The sequence below is a fragment of the Grammomys surdaster genome, unplaced genomic scaffold, assembly GCF_004785775.1.
Source record: "Grammomys surdaster isolate TR1022 unplaced genomic scaffold, NIH_TR_1.0 182, whole genome shotgun sequence".
NCBI classification, from domain to species: Eukaryota; Metazoa; Chordata; class Mammalia; order Rodentia; family Muridae; genus Grammomys; species Grammomys surdaster.
In genome coordinates this window covers 1,347,307-1,370,548 of record NW_021604627.1, presented here as the reverse complement: position 1 = coordinate 1,370,548, position 23,242 = coordinate 1,347,307, and positions in this window count along the sequence as shown.

Sequence of the window (23,242 nt, the reverse complement as noted above, 5' to 3'; positions counted from 1 at the left end):
TTGGATTGTGCGAAACACACCACACCCCATTTTGGGAATTTGAGCCTGGATTCATTTTTATTACTCATTATTCATTTTTATTACTAGGTACAGAGTTTCTCTGCTCTGCCTCTGGTATTGCGTTCATGTTGTTCAACTCCTCAAGATGCTATGTTGAGCTGAAACCTTGGGTTGCTATCAGGACTCCTCCCCCAAGAAATTCTCCAAATGGATCTCCTTGTTACAAGAGGTTATCACATCTTTCAGCCATACAGCCATACTCTTTCTTGCTTAAAGCCTTCTCTTGTACTTGATAGCCAGGTCTCTCAGCAATCATTAGGAAAAGGTCATTGGAATTTTCAGTTCTGCAGTATCTTGTAGCATCTTTCTCTACATAGTTATAGCCTAGAGATCAGATAACTTTTGTTCTCACTAACTACTTTATCACATACATCTATTAGAAACTGATGACGAGACAGACTGGAGTCCACTTGCTGCCAGCAGTTGTGGCCAGTTTACCTGGCCATGTCAATTGCCTTAGGCAGATGGACTTTACTTCTCTTTCCTCTTTCAGATTACTCAGGATTACAGCACACTGGCAGAATCCTTGTTCCAAGGACATCTTCAAAATGAGGTTGTCAGCGTATCAGTATCTCCACATAGAAGGAACTTCAACTAGAGTTTGAGAAAAGTGAATCCAATTACCCAACACAGTTCTTTCACACAGAACTGCTCTGAATCATATTTATGAATTTTTAGGTGGAAAACACACCTTCTTATTCCCTTGGGTTCTCTCTATCTCTGTCTCTCTCAGATGAAACCCATATTTCTGTTTGTGAACCAATTAGAAACAGTGACTGATTGCTTCAGAAAGTATTTTGAAGCAACCACTACTATGCATTTAGTGTGAACATCACAGAAAGGAACATGGCTTGGTTCAAGTGCATAGCAACTGTTTGGTCCTTACAGGCAGAGGTCTGGGAATGCAAATGATGGATCCAAAGTGAGAAATGGCAAAGCAGATGTGTGTTTAGGATTCTATGGGATCTACGAAAAGCAGCAAATAAAAAGATTTCTAATCATGCTAGGAGAACTGCATTAGTTACTTTCTTTTTTTTTTTAAAGATTTATTTATTTATTTATTTATTTATTTTATGAGTACACTGTAGCTGTCTTCAGACACACCAGAAGAGGGCATCCAATCTCATTACAGATGGTTGTGAGCCACCATGTGGTTGCTGGGATTTGAACTCAGGACCTCTGGAAGAGCAGTCAGTGCTCTTAACCGCTGAGCCATCTCTCCAGCCCCCATTAGTTACTTTCTATGGTGAAAATACTATACAGACGCAAGTTAACATGGCAGAGTGGCATGGTCTGCGACAGTAGGAGCTTCTGGAACAGTCACATCATGACAATTCAGGAAGCAGAGAATAAGACTGGATGCGAAGCTGGGTCACAATGCTCAAGGCCTGCTTCTAGTGACCTATTTCTGCCCTGGTAGGCCCTCTAAGCTTCCACGACCTCCTCAAATAACACTATCAGTTGAAGACCAAGTATCCAACAGTAGCTTATGGGGTCACTTTATAGTCAAACCATAACAAAGAGGATAGAGAAGTAGAGGGAAGAACAAGGAGATTATGTTCAAGGCTGGCACAGAACTTGAAGGACATTACCTCATGTTTCTACTGCTGCCTAACAAATCACCCCAAATTAGTGGCTTGAAACAGCATTTTATTTGCTAATCCTTCTTCAGTCAAGGCTGAGATCAGCTGGGTGACCCTTCTGCTGGCCTTTTTGGTAATCCCTCTTGTAGCTATATTCAGCTGCTAGTTTTTTTCTGGAGACTGGATTCACCTGAGCTTTTCTTTCTCCAAGTGGTCTTGAAGTCTCTCTGCCTATCCATGTAGTGATGTCATGTGTTCTTTCTAGCAAGGCAGCCAGACTTCTTAAATGGAGACTCAGAATCCCGGGAACACAAGAGCAGAAGCTGTCAGGTGGTCTTAAGGGTTAGGCCTGAAACGGTTCACTTGCCACTCTCACTGCATTCTGTTAATTAAACCTAGCTGTGGAACTAGCCCTGATTGAAAAGGAGTGGACTTTCCAAAGGCCTGAATATCAGGAGACTGGGTTCACTGGGGCAGACATGTGGTGGTTCAGCTAAATGAAACTGAGAAAGGCACTGGGTAAAAGCAATATAAGCAAACACACAGAAACAGGTCAACCCATGGCTTTGGGAACAAGTTATACACTTCAGCACTGCAGATGGGAAAGTTGTATGGGAAAGTGTACAGGTAGCAGTGAGATGAACTGCTGTCCATGATCCCTGTGTGTTCTTCTGTTTGTGTTTGTTTGTGTTGTGTTTTGTTTGCTTATTTGTTGGTTTGTTTGTTGTTTATTTTTTCCCCTTGATTTGATTCACTGTCTGGAAGTGCTTTCTGGTTTGTTGAACTCCTATGTGATCCAGCTCTTCTTTGATGTGTTAGGTTTTGGTTATTATGGCAAAATATTTGAGGTCATCAACTCAAAATGAGGAAGGATATAGTTTGGATGACTGTTTTACATGGATGTGACCAATCTGTGGGGCCACAGGCCACATGCACCCCAAGACAGCTATGAATGTCGCTCAACACATTTGGACATGACACCTTACCACAGTGTAAAAAGGTTAGACACCTCCCAGTTTTAGAGATTTCAATCAATGACTGATGGGTCCCCTTGCTCTGGGATTATGGCAAGACAGAGCAGCGTAGTGGAGGGCTTATGTGTTAAAGCAGAGCTCACAGAAGCTGGTAAGCAGGTATGGGGTGGAGGCTGCAGTTGCAGTAGTTCCTTGAAGGACATGACCCCAATGACATAACTTTTTCTCACTATACTCCACATTCTAAGGGTTCCAGCACTCCCTAGCAGCATCATAGCCTGACAACCAAGCCATCAGCATAAGAAACTTGGGGCTACATTGAGGATCCAAACTCTAACAATTGATCATATAAACTTAAAGGCTATGTCAGTGTTACTATCCAGTCACCAAGGCGGTTTTCTATTTTCCTTGGTCACTAAGGTAGTACATCATTCTCAGCTTGTTTTGTAGCTAAAGATGGCCATGTCAATGGAGTTCTAGTGGACTGATGACATGCAGTCACTCAAGACTTTGTCCATATTCTAATGACTGATCTTTCACATTCTTGCCCATTTCCAATGGACTGAAAACAGAGAACTCCAGCAAAGAATTTCAAATTGAAGATGACAATGGTGTGCAATAGAAGGGACCTGGCTTCTTGGATCACTGTACTGGCAGATGTATTCAACACAATTAGGTTCATGATGGCAGCTTGTCTCATAAGAATGAAACTATTTTTTTTTTTTTTAGCATTGATAAGCCCAGAGTTGTGGAGGTCTGTAAATTACATCAGTCACCATTACTATAACTAGCATGAGTAGGAACTGAGGAGGCAGAAAACTTGTTAGTATCACCCTGAGGAGATAGGGGTATGTGAGGGAGGAGGTTGAGAAGAGGGGAGATGAGTAATTGAGGCTTAAGTAGGGTCAGCCAAGTATAGAAAGAATTCTTTGAATGAGGTCATGATAATCTTCCTTTGCATGAGGCCCAATTTATCTGGAGGAACATCAGGAGCCTATTATAGGTGGACTCATTGACATATTCCCATCTGAAAGTTTATTGTACTTTTAGTTTTTTCAAGGGCCTTCGACAGCTTGTAGCCTTGGAAACTCTTCATGGAGAGTATATTGAACAGGAAAGCAATGCAGTAGCTTTTTTGGACAAGTTAAAGGACCAGAATATCATATTAACATAAAACACACTGTATTTGGTTCTCTGTTGTAATCTGATTCCCCCAAGCAATCCTTCAAACTTTCACAGACAGAATTCCCCTTCTTTTTTTTTTCCTGAGTGGAAAAAAATGAGGTTGAGTTGACATGAAAAATCTTACAGTTAAGTGCAAGAGACCTGGAATCCACTTCTTCTAATTCTAGGCCATTTATAAAGAAAACATACAGAATGTGCTAAGGCCACACCCATGTTCTACAGAAGCACTCTAGTTCAAATCTTCCCTTCTAGGACCTGTGTCTCTCAGCTTGCCCACTTGAGGGCTGGTTACAGCACCCTGGAAGCTTACTTAGCTCACCACAGGCACAATTTGGAAACGCAAGGAAGTCTATAGCTCAGGGGCAACGTAATTGCAGTGGAGGACAAGATATAGGGGTAAATAGTCTACTCTCCTATTGCCTTTCAGAGGTTCCCCCCAAGGAACAAATGCCTGAGCCTCAAAAAATGTCTACATCTCTTTAGTACAGTCCAAATTGACTTTCCCCTTGACCCGACTCAGTCTCCAAGCAACCTCAACTCTGTTTTGCAGGATCATCTCCCAAAGATAACTAGCTGCTTGTACTACTCTCTGTCTCGTGCAGTACCCTTAGACTAGGGAAGTAAGAAACACGGGGAAAGGAGGAGGTTATTTTAGTTCTCTTTGTTCTCCCTGAACTGGCCTCAACCAACCTGTTCTAGCAGTAAGGAAGGATAACGATCATGTGCTACTTTTACTAGACATGTCCTGTCAGACTCTGTTCTGTCCCAGGCAGTTGGTGGCCCCTGAGGGTCTAGACTCCCCTATGCATTGGTAACTTTGCTCTGCTGCCCAGCTGGCACCAGTAATGACAATGAGCAGCTTTGGTTCCAAACAGCAGCAGATGCCGCCAGCATACCAACTTCTGCCAGCAAATTGAGGGTTGGGACTGGGCAAGAAAGTGTGATCACTTGCTCCGGCTGCCACAGCCCCCCCCCACACACACTATTGGACACCTCTGTGTCCAATAGCCACCAGGGAGGCTCGGGTGATAGAGATGTCAGTTCAGCAGTGACTGCTTGTTGAGACAAGTTTAGGATGGCATGGTGCCATGGAGAGGAACAGAGGGACCTTCTTCACCAGATGCCAAAGAGGCCATAGGCCCAGGTCTGATATGCTGAACCATGGTGGCCAGTTATGCAAAAATGCCACCTGTGGACTCTCTCCCAGAACAGCTGTGTTTATTTATCCTCAAATTATTCATTCACCCATATAGTGATGCCCCTTATGTGTCTGGTGCTGTGCTATGAACCAGGCATGCAACAAGGAACAATGACAATATACTTTCCCAGTCGTTTGAATGTCTAATATGGAATGGAGATATGGCTTGATCAAATCTTCGTTGTTTTTGAGACAAGAGCTCTCTATGTAGCCCCGGATGACCTGAAACTTGCTATATAGACCAGGCTGGCTTCAAACTCACAAACATATCTGCCTGTCTCTGCCTCCCAAGTACTGCAATTAAGACATGCATCACCCATACCTGGCTTGAAGAAACCTAATACATCTCTAATCATATGGCAGCAGGTGGTTTTTCTCTTACTCTCTCTGAACCCCAAGAGTGTATCACAGTACAATGAGACTTGCACATGTAATTCTAGCACTTGAGAGGTAGAGGCAGAAGGATCAAGAATTTAAAGTCATCTTCAAGTATATATTGAATTCCATGCTAGCCCGGGCTACATAGGACTCCATAACCAAACAAAACAAAGTCAAACAAAAATTCTGTTTCTTAATGTGGTATAAGCTCCAGAGTTAAGTAGACACAGCTCAAGCTTGTCAATAAGAATACAACATACATAAATATTGTCAGCTATCTGATATCCAGAAGTTCTTTTCTGTAGGCCAAGGAGACAAGGGTAAATCTGTGGTGACTTCTAGAAAGGTTATAGGAGTGTTCTTCAGGGGGTGGTGACAGTGGCTTTTTGCTTCCCCAAGTTCATCTTATCATAGTCTGCCGCTCCTGAGTACAAGCAGGCAGGATTTTACAGATGGGCTTTCCCTCTTTGGAGGCAGAGAGGCATGGTGTAGGGCGTATAATCCCTCCAGCATCTTATGTGTGCTTCTTGTCTGGGCTGCCATGCATCTGGGAGTGCTGGGGTTGGGGTTTGGGCTTCCTGCTTGTCTAGAAAAGGGCCAGATCCCTGCTTCAGTCATTGTTGGTCTCCAGGGTTATTCCAGCTCTGGTTCTTGCAGATACTATTTGGAGCAGCTCCCAAGCCATTAAAGCCTTCCTCCTGGGGAACTCCACAGCTGTGGGAGAGGAGGAGGAGCGGGGGTGGAACAGCCAGTTCAGATTCACTTCAAAGCAGAAGTGGAACAATCCCCGTTACATTATTAATCCCCGGAGCCATGTAAAGTTTCATCTGTTTTCTCTCAACGAGTTTTTACAAGCTATATTTCCTAAAAGCTGCAAGACCTACAACCAAATGGTATCTTTCACATGTGTGTGAAAATCTTGGGATAACTCCTGTAGGGCAGAGGACAGTGCCACAGGTTCTAATCTTGCTTGGACTCAAAAGGCCAGGTGTGTGAAAATGAGTGAGCCATGATTCCTTTTTGGGCTGCCGTATCTGTAAGGGTTAGCTGTGGCATGCAAAAACAGTATTCAAAGTATCAGCAATAATACGATAATAAATAGTACCACACATCTGGTGGGTGGCCAGGATATGGCTTGAAAAATAGTACCTGGCCTTCAGGGTTCTGGTGTCAGATCAGGGGCTTTGGTGAAGCAATCCTGAGCCACCTATATATTTTCATCCTTCCCATTAAACCAATAAGCCAGGCAGGTGTTGTGGTTTAAATGTCCAGCCCCTTCCTAAATTCACAGGCTAGAAAGCATATCACCTAAATGGCAGTGTTGGGAGCGGGGGCCCTCTGGGGAGCATGTAGGTCAGGGAGCTCTACTTTCATAAGTGGACTCATGCTCCTCTCCTAAGTGTTCATGGGAGGGATTTCACTGTGTTGTTGTTGTTGTTGTCGTCGTCACTGCTACTGTTGTGTAATATGAGGACAATTTACCTTTCTTGCCTTCCTTTCCTCTGCCATGACAGAAGCACAACACAGAGGTTAGAGCTTCCATTTTGGACTTCTCAGTTTTCAGAGCTATAAGAGAACTAGATTCCAGGTTTTCTACAAGACTCAGTCTCAAATATTCTGTCATATCAGCTCAAATGGTTGAAGACAACTGTCTTTTATAATATCAGAGGCACCATGAAGAAAGGGAAAGGCCCAAGACCCTGCCAACAGTAGAAGAAAGTTCCATGTCACACGTTACCTGAAAAGCAGAGGAGTATCCTCCATCTGTGACATGGTGCCTTCACTGCAAAGTGAGATGGAGGGTCCTGGATGCAATTGGCCATATTCTCCTCACCTAGGAGACAAGGAACTCCCCAGGTCACAAGTTCCCCTGGTGCCTTCTGTCTGTAAGGACAAATGATGACCTGGAAACAAGAAGTGGAAAAGACGCTAGTGGATGACAGCAAGCAAGAAATCAGCCTGTTCTTCCTTTAGAAAATGTCTCTGACTGGAAGGAGCAAATAACAGCCAGTGGCAAAAATGCAGTTCTTGACATCTGCTCACCATCCCCACACAGGACAACGGCTTTGCACAAGCTCAGCATCTATGGCCACTGGGATCAAAATACAGGTGAGTTCTGCTCTGTATTCTCACGCCTGTGCTGGCCTCCCTCATGCCAAGAAGGTGAGTGGACCTGCAGCAGAGCTCTCTGTCTACGTGTTTTCTGCTTTGGAGGCAAAAGAAGCAGCTTCCTGCCAGAAAATATGCAATTAAAAAAAAACAAATTATATCAGCAGGACTCTCTTTGCTGGAAGTGTGAACTTGATAGAAATCAGAAATGCAAATGGTATTCAAGTGCGGTTAAAACTTCCGCTTTCCAAAAGGGGGAAAATTAATTGCTTTTATACTTACCGTAGTGATAAGCCGGAGGCACATGCTATACACAGGGAACGGCATCCAGAAACCTTCCAAAAGGAGGAGGGAAGGAAGGCAATAAATCTCCCCTAGAATGCCTCATGTTCCTTGCTGCAGATGTGCATGGCATGTAATTTTCTAGCCATGCAGTTCAGGGATCTGCCAAAGAGTTTCAGCTTAGCTTCAACTGACTTGTGTAAGGAAGGTATCAGTAAGGTTGGGGAGAATGGTCACATATCACAAAGGATGAACTGAGGCAGAGGAAGTCACTAGTAGCCCGTCATTGCTAGGAAAGAGTGCTAGCTTATGGATTTTAGGATAGGACAAGATATCAGAAGCTTCTCTACTTCTTAGAATGCATGTTCTTGCAAGAATGTCTCTCAAACCCTCAAATGTGAGCCACTTCCCCCCCCCATAGTTAGACCTTGCAGGGAATGGCCAGGGATATGAAACTGTAAGTCTCTCAAAAATTTAGAGATAAATTGTCTAGGTACTGTCCATTTTCAGTTTTGTTACTGAGATATGTAGTTTGCTAAGTAGGTAACTCCACTGACTCCCAAAAATGTCTCAGTGCTATATCATTAAACAAACCATTGGCAAGCATCTGCTAAGAGTGGAGGCACATGTTCCTCTTGATCTGTCTATTCTACTCTCACTTCTCTACTCAACTGAAACACATGCCTAGGTTTGCTAAGAGAACACATATAAAAATAGTCATAATAGTAAAAAAAAAAAAAGACAAAGAAAAACCTGGAAACAATTCAAATGCGTATCTGCAGGAGAAGAGATAAATAAGACATGACACAGTCACACAATGAAACAGTATCAGCAATGGGAACCAACAACCTCCAATTAGATGCAACGCTACAGATGACTCTCACAAACAGTCTTGAGTGAGAGCAGTCACACATGAAGGAATACGTGCTATATGACTCCACTGATGCAGCATTCTGAATCTGGTAGAATTAACATATGCTGCTAGACAGCAGTATGTGGACCACTGCTGGCCATAAGCAGGGAAAGCAAGAGAATTCGAGGTGATATCTGAGATCACAGTGCTTACCGATTGGATCTGAAGTGTTCCCCCAAAAGTCTCTGTTAGGAATGCTTGGTCCACAGCTGGTAGTGCTATTTGCAAAGGCTTTGGAAACATTATCTGATGAGGCCCAGCTGGAAGGAGCAGGTCACTGGAGGTTACACAGGGTCCCCAGTCCCTTTCTCAGTCTGTTTCTTGTCTGCTATGAAGGAAAGGAACTCCTTTGTTGTATACTTCTGCTGTTATATTCTTCAAGTGTGGTGGACTAAGCAACCCCTTGAAACTGTGTGGCAGAATACTTTTCTCTTCATTTGTTTATATCGGGTGTTTTGTCACTACAAAGAAAACATGGGTCTGCTACAAGTTCTTGGTCTAGGTGCAACCATACAGATAACCAGACATTCGAAGTCAGATGTGTTGAGTTTGTAAAAATCTTATGAAACTGTACATTTGTGATTTCTGCACTTTTCTAGCTGTTCATCACAATCTGGTAAGAAGAAAAAAATGATATGGCCACAAACCTCAGTCTCAGCAGCCCCCTTTCCCTCCCCCATTCCTGTCTTTGTTTCTGATTGATACTTATTCTTGGACTTGGAGAGAAGGAGGCATAGTGCTGTCTAATCCCTATGTGCACCTTTCTTCCTGTCCAAAAATGATGTAGATTTTTATGAGGTCCTGGGGGTAGAGTTCTGATGGTTAACAGTATCCTTATAAGAAGAGAAAGAGTGCTTGCCAACTGTGAGCAAGGTCCTGGGGTCACTCCCTAGCACAGGAAAGGGAAATTAGAGCCTCTCTCTCTCTCTCTCTCTCTCTCTCTCTCTCTCTCTCTCTCTCTCCCCGTGTGTCTGTCTGTCTGTTGTCTGTCTGTCTGTCTCTCTTTAGCCCTCCAGCACTCTTCTATAGGATACAGAACAAGAAGTAACCATCTGTGAATCAGCAAAAGTTCCCTCACCAAGAATCTGACCAAACTGGCACCCTGATCTTGGCTGTTCAGACACTAAAAGCATGATAAATAAATATTTCTTCTGTGTTTTTCCATGCTGAGATCATTTATTATGTTGGGATAAACTTAGATACTTGTCCAACTGAGGGTAGCTCACCTTTTTTTTTTTTTTTTTTTTGGTTTGGTTTTTCGAGACAGGGTTTCTCTGTGTAGTCCTGGCTGTCCTGGAACTCACTCTGTAGACCAGGCTAGCCTTGAACTCTTGAACTCAGAAATCCACCTGCCTCTGACTCCCAAGTGCTGGGATTAAAGGTGTGTGCCACCACCGCCCGGCGAGGGTAGCTCACCTTTAAAGTCAGTCCTCATAGAACTTTGCAGATACTGGACATCTTTGGATCTCTTCAAGGAGTTCCAATAAAGCTGCTTTCAGATGCAAAAACAGAAAACAAGACTGTCTAGTCTGGACATAAGTTTGGCTCAATGTTTAGCTGCTAAGGCTTTTGGAATACCTTCAGGTTCATGATTTCAGTACTTCAGAAACAATGGTTAATCAAAGTGGACCAACTGTGGCACAGAATCATTTTGTTGCAGTTCGTTCTGTAGGCCCACACATGCCCTCTCTTTCATAATCATCACACCAAGGCTGTCTGTCAGATCCATGAATACATTCAGTTGACATCTCCTCCCATGGACCTGTGCATAGTTTTGATTGCCTCACTATGAGCCCATGAACCTCTAAATGGAGGATGTGGGTCTCACTGAGATTTGAAGCCCTGGCCTTTCCCATTATCACTCTTCTTACTTTGTTTTTCCCTTTGTTTCCTGGGCTCTGGTCTGCTAAACAGTGTTGCTTCTATTATGGTTTAGGTAATGCTTCTTTCCCAGTTCTGCCATGTCCCTTCAAATACCTATCATTTTTACAACTATACCCTGTCTCATATTAAAGGTGAGGGAACATTATAACATCAGTTAGCAGTCAGACAGTCTCAGGAGATGGTCATGCTATAAATAAGGACTTCTAGAATGTTCACACCCTCAGATACCATATCTCTTTTCACTTTAAAACAAAAGAAAGACAATTTCATCTTTACATGAAATCTTTAAAAGATAATCTTATAGAAAGAGAGAGGAGAAAGATAGTTACTAAAGGCTAGGAGGAGGAGAGTATGGGGAATGAAAAGACATTGATCAAAGAGTACAAAGTTTTAGTCAAACTGAAGGAACAGCTTTTGGTGATGTGTCACACTGCATCCTGACTACAGTTAATAAAAACATTGTGTATTTCAAAATTATTAAAAGAGATGTTTGACATGCTCATCACATACGATGATAAATTGGAGAGGTGATAGATATGTTAATTAGCTTGATTGACTCTTTTTATACTATAGACAGAGATCAAAACATCACGTTGGAGCCCATAAACATATGAGATTATCTGTCATTTAATAATAAAGAATAAAATGAGGTACTTTATCAAAGTTTAAGGTTCCCAAAGTTTAAGATTCTATTTCAGAGACAAAACTAGTCTAAAATGTGGAGATACTAGCTAAATATCCATCAAACACATTTTACATTAGTCCTGGACATTTATCTAGGCTACATTTCCCAGATGCCCTTAGGGTAAAGTATGGCCTTGTAACTGACCTTAGGCTGATTCGATATAGTCAAATGTAATGTAAAGAACTTTCATGTTTGCCTCATACTTACTTTTTGCATGGTCTTTGGATCTATTTCTTCCACTGCTCATCCCTGCTGGTTGGACATTAATGTAATCCAGTGATGTTAGAGGACTGAATAGTCTCAGCATGGCTGCCCACTAGTGACACCAGAGAGGCTTAAAATAAAATCCTACGCCCATGTCCCATATTCAGTCAATTAAGTTAGAACTTCTGATGTTAAAGAAACAGAGCTCCCCACTGGTTTGGAACCCTCAGTGACTGCGTAAAGCTAAGTCCCTTTCACCATATTATGGTTTGAATCTGAAATATCTCTTACAGGCTCACGTGTTGAAGGTTTGGTTCCCAACTGGTAATGCTACTTTGGGAGATTGTGGAAATGTTTGGATCTAGGTTCTTGCTTGGAGGAACTAGGTCACTGGGGGAGGGGGGTGAATCTTTGAAGGTCCTATCAGACCCCCAAGTACATTTCCTGTTCTCTGCCTTCTGATTGGCATGAGTTGAGATTCTTCCACATTCATGCCACCATGAAGTTCTGCCCAAGTGCACGAGGTCAAATAATCATATACCCAACCTTCTGAAACTGTGAGCCCCAAATTATCCTTCTTCCCTTAAGTTGTTTCCTCAGATAGTTTGGTTACAGTTGTGCAAAGTAACAAGCACCTGCCTTAAACTGCACTTTTTCTGAAAAAGAAATAAAATTGTATTCTGTGACATCAGAGTTAGCTTCACTGTAATTAAAAACTGGACAGCTTTGTACCTGTTGATAGGCTAATCATGTCCTAACTAGCTCCTGGCTGACAAGAGACTGTTGGTAGAAAGTGAGTAATGTGGTGTACATCAGGACAAGGGATATAGACCTTTGCTTAAGCATCTAGGAAGTGCTTGCAAATCTAGGTTCAGGAAAGGAAAAGAGATGATAGCAGTATGGTGAGGAACAGATGCTCGTCTCCATTTTTCTGTTCCTAGATGCGCAAGCAGAGGTCTATATCTCTACAATGTAAACTTCATTGCTTACTTCCTTCCAACAGTCTCTTGTCAGCCACCAAAGCTCTATGTCAGGCTGATCTGAGAAAGCAGGTGTGAATGTCTGAAGGGGAGTTCATTTGGGTGGGCTGATGCACGCTAACTGCAGACTAAATCGGCAATCTTCCTGACTTAGGAATTGGATAATTTGAATTGTAGTATCTTTCAACTGGATAGCAAAATCTTGGATTTATGTGACCCTGCTCATCAATGTGGAGACATGTTTCACTTGAGTAATAGAATTTGACTTGCTAAGAAGGTTTTGTATTCTTGTAGGTCAAACAAGAATAATTGTTTAAGGATAATTACAAAGGAAGCCCATGAACTGAATGCTCTTGGCTTGACTAATGGCTTTTCTTTATCAACTGTAGTGACAATTTAGGAATTTTAGTTCTTTTAAAAAAATCACAGAAATATTGTAACAATATGTTTTCATTTTAATCCTAGGTGTGGATTATGAGGCTACTTCAGAATGTTCACTGCATCTGACTATGATTTGCCTCATGCTCTAGCAGAGGCATGAATTTGCCAGTTGCACATAGTTTCTGCAACTGTGATGTTTAGAATTCTGGGAATTTTCAGAGGGTGTACAAATTCTAGAGCCCTAGTAGGCAGGGTTCATGATTTTCCATGGGTTGTTGGTTGGGGTTTGTCAAGGAGTAATGCACAATGAGACAAGAAGAACAAATTTGATATCTTGACTGTGAAGATGAAGCTTGCCCCAAGGAGTTCGAAGTCCCCAGTCAGCAGGAAGTAGTCTAACAATAATGCCCCCACTTTCTGGCCCCTGACTTTATTAAGAGATGTTTTTCCTTTTCTCTCTATCCTTTTTTTCTCTCTTATTTAGTGGTAGGAGCTGAAAGGGTAGAAGAAAAATGATGGCGAAGGGTGGAAGAAAGAAGAACCCACAAAGTAGCTGAAGATAGCAACACACAACAGCCATCACCTTCTTTCCCTGTCCCCCCTTTTCCCACAAGCTCCTCTTTCTTTCCTTCCCTTTTCCTATGAGCATCCTCTTTCTTTCTCCTCACCTTCTTTCCCCCATCTCCCCTTGACCTTCTCCCCGTTCCTTCCTCAATCCTTGTTTCTATACATACCTTCCTTCTCTTGTCTCTACATTTCCTTTAACCATCCCCCTCACCCTTCCTCTATTGCTCAAATTCTTCAGCAAAATGTAGCCTTCCACTCCTGTCACACCTCTAGAAATTGTGAGCAGCCAAGCTAAGGGGTGATGGTGGATTTGCTCATCATTCACTTGTTTAACATAGTTAGCATGATGTACAGGATCAGGCCATGAGTTACAAGTGGGAGCAAAGAAGCAAATCATTTGATCTTTGTAATGGGAATTGTGTCTTGTGGAGGATGGAAGCAGAGTTGTTGATGAAGATGGTGGAATCTTTAAGAGTTAGCAGCTGCTTCATGTCTAGCAGAGAGTGTCTAGTATCCCCAGGGAGCAGATATTTTTGTCTGTGAGGACATAATCACAGAAGCCAGATATTTTAGGGGCTCTGAGACAAATAGGACCCCATGCTGTTGAGAAGGCTCAGCAAAGACTGTCCATTGCTGAAGACCCTAGAGGAAGAACTTAATGTGCATGTGGAAAATGTCCATTGGGAGCAAGAAATCACAAAGGAGAAAGATTGTAACTCGAACTCTTCTCGTTGATGGGGGCTGGATGATTTTAGAGCACCCTGATGGACCAAGGGCATCAAGAGATTCAGGAGGCAAGGACCCAGTGTTGGTCCATGAAGAAGAAAAGAGGAGACTACAACACTGAGCTAGCTGAGTTGGACAGTTCACATGACTCAGCCCTCTGAAACTTCAGATGTACCCTGGGGACATTGCCATCTTATGACGTTATCTAAGGTACTGACATTTTAAAAAGTGAGCTTAGGGGCTGGAAAGATGGCTCAGTAAGTAAAGTGCTTGCTGTGCAAGCATAAAAGCCTGAGTTCAGATCCTCAGCACCTGTATCAAAAGCTTGATATGTCAGTACATGCCTGTAATCTTTGTGTTGGGGGAGCAGAGATATGTAAATTTTTGGACCTCTCTGGCCTGCTAGCCTAGCTGAATCTGCAATTCAAAGTCTAATGAGAGACTTTGTCTCAAAAATCATTTAGAGAGTGACTGAGGAAGACACCCAACATTGACCTCTGGTCTCCACACACATGCACACACACCTACATGTACATGAACATGCATACATACATATACCACTCCCTCACACACAAAATATAGTATACTGAGGAGTCCAGGCTTTCTGTAGTCTTGGACCACCATAGACAAGGGAAACTCCTGAGTCATCCCCTCCTGCTCCCCCCACCCCCCGCTGCATGTTCTTAGACCAGGAAATCTCAGCATTTTCCTTCTTTGTGGGTGATGATATTATTAACATTACACATGCATGCACGCACGTGCACACAGACACACACACACACACACACACACACACACACACAAAGGAAGGTGCATAGTTCATGAGCATTTTAGCTCAGAGAATTACTACAGAGCAAGAATCACTCCTGTAAAGACCTATCTCTGAAGCCCCAAGGCCTCCTTCATGCTTTCTTCTACTCAGACCCTTCCCTGAACTCAGCACATCTTTTCCTAATACCACATTTTCCCTTTGTCTGCTTCTGAAATATGTGCATCAATAGATGTCTGTGGACTCTTTGATATCTGGCTTCTTTTACTCAGCATGATATGTGTGAGATAAATACACACTGCTACTCCTTTTCTATGCCATACATATGTATATGCCCTGGTTCCTTTCTCTACTTTGCTCTCAATGGACATAGGTTACTTCTGCTTTGGCTGCACCCAATCAAGCTGAGGTGAATACTCTGGAACATGTTTCTTGGTGCATTTGAGAACTGTTTGCTGAGTGATGTGAACTGGACCATAACCCAAAAAAGAGTTCCTTTGATTTGCAGGCTCCTTGGCCAAGTGAGCTCAGATCCCTCTTTGACTTATTGTGGAATGGAGGCAAACAGAAAATGGAAGTAGCAGGTGTTAGAGAAGATACATTGCACAATGAATGGTTGGAATTCAAGAAGGCTGAACAAGGAAAGAGATATACTTCAGATTAAGTTGTCAAATAATATATTTTGTCCTCCACTGTGCTGGAGTCTGAATAAGAGAAGGCTGAATCATAGACATATATGAAATTGTCAAAGAACAAAGATGATGAGGAACAGAAAAGCCCCCCAGTCACAGTTTCTTGAGTAGCATTTGCCCTGGTCCCTTCAGAGAAATTTATGGCACTTTGGTTTGAAGTTAGGCTTGTATGTATTTACCCTGGCCCCACTTCCATGTCTCTTGTCAAGGCATGGCTGTGCTTCACCTACTCAGCCATTGAGCTATAGTTTGCTCCACTCAGTTCAGACATCCCTCTCCCTATAGCCAACACCTCGCTTCTTCCTCCTGTGGTCACTCATAGATTGTTCCATGGTGTCCCCCTCGCTGGTTTTGCTTTAAGCCACTTTCAACTCTCTTTTTTGGCATTCATCAACTCATTTAACAAATGGCTATGATAGGCACCCAGTGAAAGGACTGGCACCTAGCTTCCAAGTCAGAACCTAAGAGGAAATTCAACCAAAGAGCAAACCTAAGAACACCATTGAACTCCCCATTATACGTTATGACTCTGATGAAAACTTGGACAGTAAAAAAACATTTCAGAGGCAGTGGACGCCACAGTGTGGGACCACTGGTAGGCACACAGCTCCTGATGGTAGTAGGTGGCCTGACTGTCTTCTTTCATTCGTAAGTAGAAGAAGAAATATTTTAGCAGTTCCAAAAAAGGAAGGTGAGTGTTCTGTTCTCTTTGTTATTTGCCTCTTAGGGGTCTTAGTCTGATGTCAGAAGGCTGGAAACTCAAATATGGCCAGAAAGAGAGAGAGAGAGAGAGAGAGAGAGAGAGAGAGAGAGAGAGAGAGAGAGAGAGAGAAACAATTCCAATTGGTTAAAGCAATGTAGATGCCACCCACAATCTAACTACGGATGGGGTTTGCCCAGAGCCTGGCTGCATAGGAGGCATTGCTTCCCATGTGAAAGTTTGGATTTTTATTTAATTAAATTAATTAATTAATTAATTTTGATGCACAGAAGGCAGACGAGCACAAATGTTCACAGGGAATGGTTAGCATGACCTAGCCTGTAGTTATGGAGGAGAGGTAGTAACGAATGGCAGAATCTGGCATTTCTTTTTTGTTCTCTCTGTGCTCACCCCCGAGCCTGGCTAACTCTGACTCAGTCTTCACCAGGGAAGCCTTCTCTCACCTTACGTATTTCTGGTAGAAGGGAGTGAGAAATAGGCAGGTATTAGTTTCTCTCCTCCATGACAAATAGGTGGGTGAAAACTTAAAAGGAAGAATTACTATGTTGGCTCAGTTTCAGGAGTTCAGTCCCTGCTTGCCTGGCACACTTGTGTCTGTATGTGGTGAAGCAGAAGAGAATAGCAGAAGGACATGGATGAGCATCCATGCTCATTTCATGCACTCCAGGGTAAGGATAACACAAGAGATGATTTCCAAGGACGTGTCTCCAGTAATTCACTTCCTCTAGCTGGGCCCTGCCTCTTAAAACTTCTAGAACCTTCTTAACAGTACCTCCAGCTGGGAAGCAACTCTCCCGCCCCCCCAGTACATAAGCCTTTTTCGGAGTGTTCATATCTAAACCATAGATCTGTGTGTACACAGTCAATGCCTATGTGATCATGAACAAGCCTATATTGGTGCTTTCTCCGAGGGACTGAAGAGCAGAGTAGGCAAATTACTGAGTCTGACTCCCTATTTCTCTAAGCTAAACTGACATCCAGAGAGCTGATGTATACGGTTTTAGTCCCTTAAGTCCTTACGATAGTAGCGATCAACCTTGTTTGCTAGAATTATCTGGAGGAGCTTTTAAGAAGTCTGGGTCCCTCACTTAAGGATTGTCAGCATGGATTTTAGCTTCTTTCATGGACAGTCAAGGCTGAGGATCATGGGCCAAGAGTCTGAAGTTCAGGATGACACCCCCTTCCCACCCCTGATCATGATCACATAGAGTAGAGACAGAATTTCTGAGCTAGGTACAAAGACTCACAGTCTCTCCTGACTCCCACTCAGAAGAGCCTGGCTCCCAGTGCCCAGTGGAAATCCCAGACTGTCCCAAACATCCTTTTTGAAAGCCCATTATAATGCCTCTTTCAGTGGTCATCTTTTGGAGGATGTGACATCCCTGGGAATTGGAGAGGTCTTAGCATGGGATGTGGGAGTACAGAGGGAAGGGTATTAGCAAGGTAGTTCTTTCCAACTGGTCCCTTAAGGGAAGACACAGGACATACGACTGGGGTTTAGGAGAAGATAGAAAGTGAGTTTAGTGACTCCCTCACCCTTCTGGTTCATTCTTTCAGGACAAGGAGACAGACTCTTCAGCAGAGAAAAAAGAAAGGCATTAACCCTTCTCCTGTTCTTTTAGGCTGGGCATTGGAAACAAGCTCGGGACAATGATTTAATGTTCCTTTCTCCGTTCCCCTGTGGGTCACTTTTCTTTGCTCTTATCTCATCTTTTTCTGCTCACATTTTCCCTCTTGGACTCTGGACAGTATACAGGTTGTACACAGTGCAATCCCTCCTCCTCCCAATCCCTGCTGTGTTTTCACTGCCTGCCTCCCCCCACTCACCACACAGATCTCTTCTTTTTACTTAATTTCCTGCAAGTTCCTCTTCCCTGACTCCCTCAAGAGAGAAGAAACCTGGCCTCTGTAGGTTCTGACCCACATCCATCACCCTTGGCAGGGTGGGGCAGGGCCAGGGCCAGGTGTCTGCTTCTCATGAGAGGCAAGGGGGCCCCTTTCCAAGTGGGCTGCCCTAAAGAGTTCACAAGCCCCCAATCTCTTGCTCACCACAGTTTTGCCTTGCCAGATGGAAATTGTTCTCTAGGTTCACCAAAAGGCCAGAGACGCGGTTTCATAAATAAGCTTAGCTCTACTTTTGTGTATTTCCTTTAACTTGGCAGGCTTCCCCTCCCCCAGTACCATTTTGCTGGCACTTCATAAATACCTCCTTATGGCCCCCTTACACAGCTCACAGCCTCGAGCACTTTTGAAAAAAAAGTAAACCTCTGTGCTCTTCCCACTCCGTATCAATTCTACGCTGTAGACACTGGCCACTTATGTGGGAAAGAAAATTGAGGCTTAGGGAACAGGTCTGTAGCAGGATCGGATTTGAACTGAAGTCTGAGGGTCCCCCTGCCCGGGTTCCTAGATCTTTGCTCCCATGGAGCCCTCCCAAGCCCCTTCCTTCTCCTTTACCTGCTCCTTTCAGCATCGGCACCAGGGTTTAGTGCTTCTTCCCTAGAGGAGTGCCTGGCTGGGATGCCTGCCTTCCCTTTTGGACCCTACCTCATGTTGGTCCCCTGGACTCTTACAAACCACTCTTCATCTCACGGTACAACCTGGCCCGGCACAGCCTGAGTACCTGCAATGGTGGACTATCTCTACATGTTGGCATTCTGACAGGCACATCCTGAATATGCAGCATCTTCCCCTTTCTTTCTGCTCCTGTCAGGCCCCATCATTCAGATATCCACTTGATTTAGGCCACAACATCCCAGTTAGTTACACATCAGCCACTGGCCACAACATTCCCTATAGCTTGAGTAGGGCCTTAACAAAACCTCATCAACAATGCAAGACCTGGTGGCTACTGGCCTCTTCTGCATCTCAGGCCTCCCCCTGCCTTCCCCTCCTCCCTCAGCCCTCAGGGACCACAATGAGGAAATTGTCCTGTAATCGCATTTTACATGCGCGTGGATCGAGTCACTCCTCTCATCTGGTTATCTTTGGAAACACTGGGAGGGAAGAGGATATTAAAGAAAATCCTCCTCTGCTTCCATCTTGAAAAAAAAAAAGAGGCAGCCCATTTTGAGTCACTACCTTATCTTTAAAGAAACCCGACATGGAAAAGGCAGGGCGATACGATCTATGACTTCATCAGCTTGTCCTCTGAAGTTGTTTTAAACTTTCCCATCCCCCTATAGGCCCCTTCATTTCCTGTTTTCATTCTCTAATAGCAAGGAATACACAGGCTCTCAGGGCTAAGTGAGCCTTGGTGGTGGTAGTGGTGGGAGGCGGGGGTTGGGGAGCCGGTGGGGGCACTGCTTCAGCGCAGGAAGCTGACCAGAGCGGAAGCTTTTAAAGTCCAAACTGGAATCTGGCCGCAAGTTAGGAAATCGTTTGAATTCACATTTTATTTTTACCTTCACTCTGTGGTCAGTAGCTCTGCATGCTTTGTGGTCTCAGAAGAGCTGCTGATTGGAAAGACCTTAACTGCAATTTGAAAACTCCAAAGGTTTCAAGTGAAAAGGAAAGGAAGATTTTTGAATTTCATAACAGGAATTTTCAGCGACTTCTTTCAAGATGCTCCAAATGCCTCCCAGACGCTCTTGCGTCAGCTCTTGCCTCCTCCCACGGTGGAGACCATGGAACTGGTACCATCTGAATCATTACATGCAAGGGAAAACAGAGACACCCACTTGTTCCTGCTTACCCAGCAAGTCGGCACAACATTGTGACAGTTGTTTTCCCAGGCCCAACCAGATTTGGGTGATGTGTGTATGTGTGTGTGTGTGTGTGTGTGTGCGTGCCACCCAAGTATTTGTATGAGTACATGCATAAGATATGGGTGATAATTACAGTGACAAAAGGAAGAAAAGCCACCAACCTTTGGCTCTGGTTGTCTTCTGTAAAGGTGGAGCTCCTGAGTTCTGGTTTGTGTTCCATCTTTTCTGTCAGTAGAAGGGTCTTTGGGTGGGCTGTTATTGGTTGCTATGGTAATAGTGCCAGCCATTCTCTTGTCAGTCAGAGAATGGCATCCACTGAAGGGGCATCACACAAAGACGTTCCCATCTGCCAAGCTCATTTGAGGGGCTGAGCACATGGTGCCTTCCCTGAAAACCAATTCTCTGGGGGGTCCTAGGTTCTTTCGAAACCCTCAACTGCCTTTCTGTTTCTTAGTTCTCATCTTCACTACATCTGTGTGAGGCCCGAGCATACACATGCAGACCTCAGGTTAGAGAGCAAAGCTGCCACCTGCTGCTGAAGGGTAGACTTCTCTGGTGTCTGTCTGAGGCCAGACTTTGAGTCCTCTTGCCTCAAAAGCTGATGTCAGGCAGGACTGGTACCTTGTTCTAAGAAGTGTAGTAGGCATTGTCAATATACTGCTCATATGCCCTTGCCATTCTCACTTTAGTGAGTGTGAGGAGAAGGGAAGAAGACAGGAGAGAGGCAGAAGACCAAGAGTGATGGCCAAAAGGCCTAAAGGTCCACATAACCAAAACAACTGGATTATATAGAAATCTGAGAAGCTGGTGGAATGGAAAGTCAGGCACAGTCCCTGGTCTGGAGACATTTAGGGTAGGGGATAGAGTATGCCAGCCAAGAAGACTCGGTAACCATTAGAGACTAAGGGATGCTGGGAGAGCCTGGTGGCCAACATCCACTTTGATCTGTTAATAGGCACCTCAGTTAGCCATTTGAGGCCTACCAGTGAGTTGCCTTCTGCTATAGTGTCCGTTAAAAGTCCATAAGTAAAAACTTGGTTCCCAGCATATCGATATAGGGTGGCAATGTGCAGCTTTAAGAGATGAGGCCTAAAGGGAGGTCCTTATGTCACTGGGGTCATGACCTATCCCTATGCTTCTCAGTTGGAGACATGAGCACCTCCTGAATGTCCTCCAGTCAGACCTTCCTGCTATTATGTATCTGCTTCCCTTCCAGTTGGTCAGACAACTGGGGCTCCCCAATTTTAGACACAAACATCTACAACCATGAGCCTAAATAAACCCGTCTGTTCTAGCTTGCTTTCTGTTGTTGTTATAAATACCATGACTAATTGCAACACGGAGAGGAAAGGGCTTATTTAGGTTTACAGTTTACAGTTCATCGTGAAGGAAAGTCAGGGTAGGAGCTCAAGGCTGGAGCCTAGAAGCAGGAACTGAGACAGAGACTGTGGCTTAGGGCTTATGCTTTCCATGGCTTTCTTAATTTGATTCCTTATACAACCCAGCACCACTGGCCTAGGGATGGTACTGCCCACAGTAGGATGGACTCTCCCACAGCAATCATCATTAGGAAAATGCCCAACAGACATACCCACAGGCCAATCTGATGGAGGCAATTTCTCAATTGAGGTTTCTTCTTCTTCCCATATGATTCCAGCTTGGGTTGAGTTAACCCAAACCAACCAGTATACACACTTTACTTCATAAACAGTTTTTGTTAGTTTCTTTCTTATGTGTATATGTCTGCATACACGTTCACAAATGTGTGGGGACATATGTGGGTATGAATGTGCCTACACATGTATATGCAGATGGATAGAGGCCCAATGGTAATGCAAGTGAATGTTAGTCCTCTGTCTTAGCCTTCGAGCAGGTTCTCTCAATAAAGCCCAGATCTCACTGATATGGCTAGTCTCACTAGTCAGCTTGTTCCAGACAGCTCTTGTCTCTGCCTTCTAAGGAACAAATTACCAATGGCAGTCCTGCCTACCCAGCATGCATGTAGGTTTGGGGGATTCAAATTCCAGTCTGCTTGGCAAATGCTTTAGGTTTTTTGGTTTTGAGCCATTTCTCCAGCCATGTAAGATTTTTTTGTGTTAGTGACATGACATGGCCCAACTTCTAGCCAACAGTCCCTTTACGTTTGCCTCAAATCAACTCCTTTACCTTAGAGCTTTATTAAGAAGTAAAGTGTACCAATCCTGTTGCTAAGAGCCAGAGCTCCAGGGTGGTGACACTTTTCTCATCTCAGCAGAGATACCCTGAGACACTGACCAACAGGCTCTGTGAGCCTCAGGTGGACCCAAAAGGATTCAACTCTAGGGGATCACAGTAGCAAGTGACTTGGCAAGGCCCTGTCTCATCTTCCCATGCTCCTCACTAATATTTTCTCAGATTACTTCCTAAAGAAACCATGTGTGCTTCTAGAAACCCAAACATTCTGCCACCGTAGCCATGGGGCAGTCCCTTCTAAGGCTATGACATAAGTTTCTAGAAATTGTTCCTTGCTCAATAGTTAAGGCCAAGAGCATCTCTGACATCATCCTAACTTTTCTCGTATCTTTTCCCTTTATTGCATAGTTTCCAAAGTCTTGTACACAATGCCTTACTTATGTACACGGTGCCAACTCTTTCTTACATTTTGCAGAAGAAAAAAAAATCCATGGTACCAAGCTTAGCCACAGCTCACTTGACTTTATCTGATCTTAGATAAAGCAGGGATCAAAACATATGTGTTTGGATTCCTGTTCCGAAGTACTCTCATTTACAAATATGAACGTATAAGTGTGTGTTATGGGCTTTTATCCCCCCTCAACTTTTCTTTGTTTTCATTATAACAGAGCATTGGATATCAAAAGAAGTGTCCTTTGAGGTGACCTGAGCAGCCATCACTCATGTGTACTAGTAAATGTGTACCAGATTGTCAACTGAGCCAGAGATATGTGTGGGTCAGCACCTACAAGGACAGAGCTTCACAAAGGTCTATTGCTAAAGCTCAAAGACCTGCCTGCCTTAAAGCAGACATCAGTAGTCATGTGAACCAGGTTCTGTTGGTTGCAAGGCAGCTCAATCAGGCAGCAAGGACCTCTTTAGATCAGGGCAGGCTTCTTACCCTCACTTTGTTCTTCCAGATAACCACATAACTCAGTTCCACAGTTGCTTTTAGCCCATACTCAATGGCCCTCTCATGGAGACCTTCCCTAACCACTGTGGAAGCATAACCCCCTTCACCTCATTTTCTTTT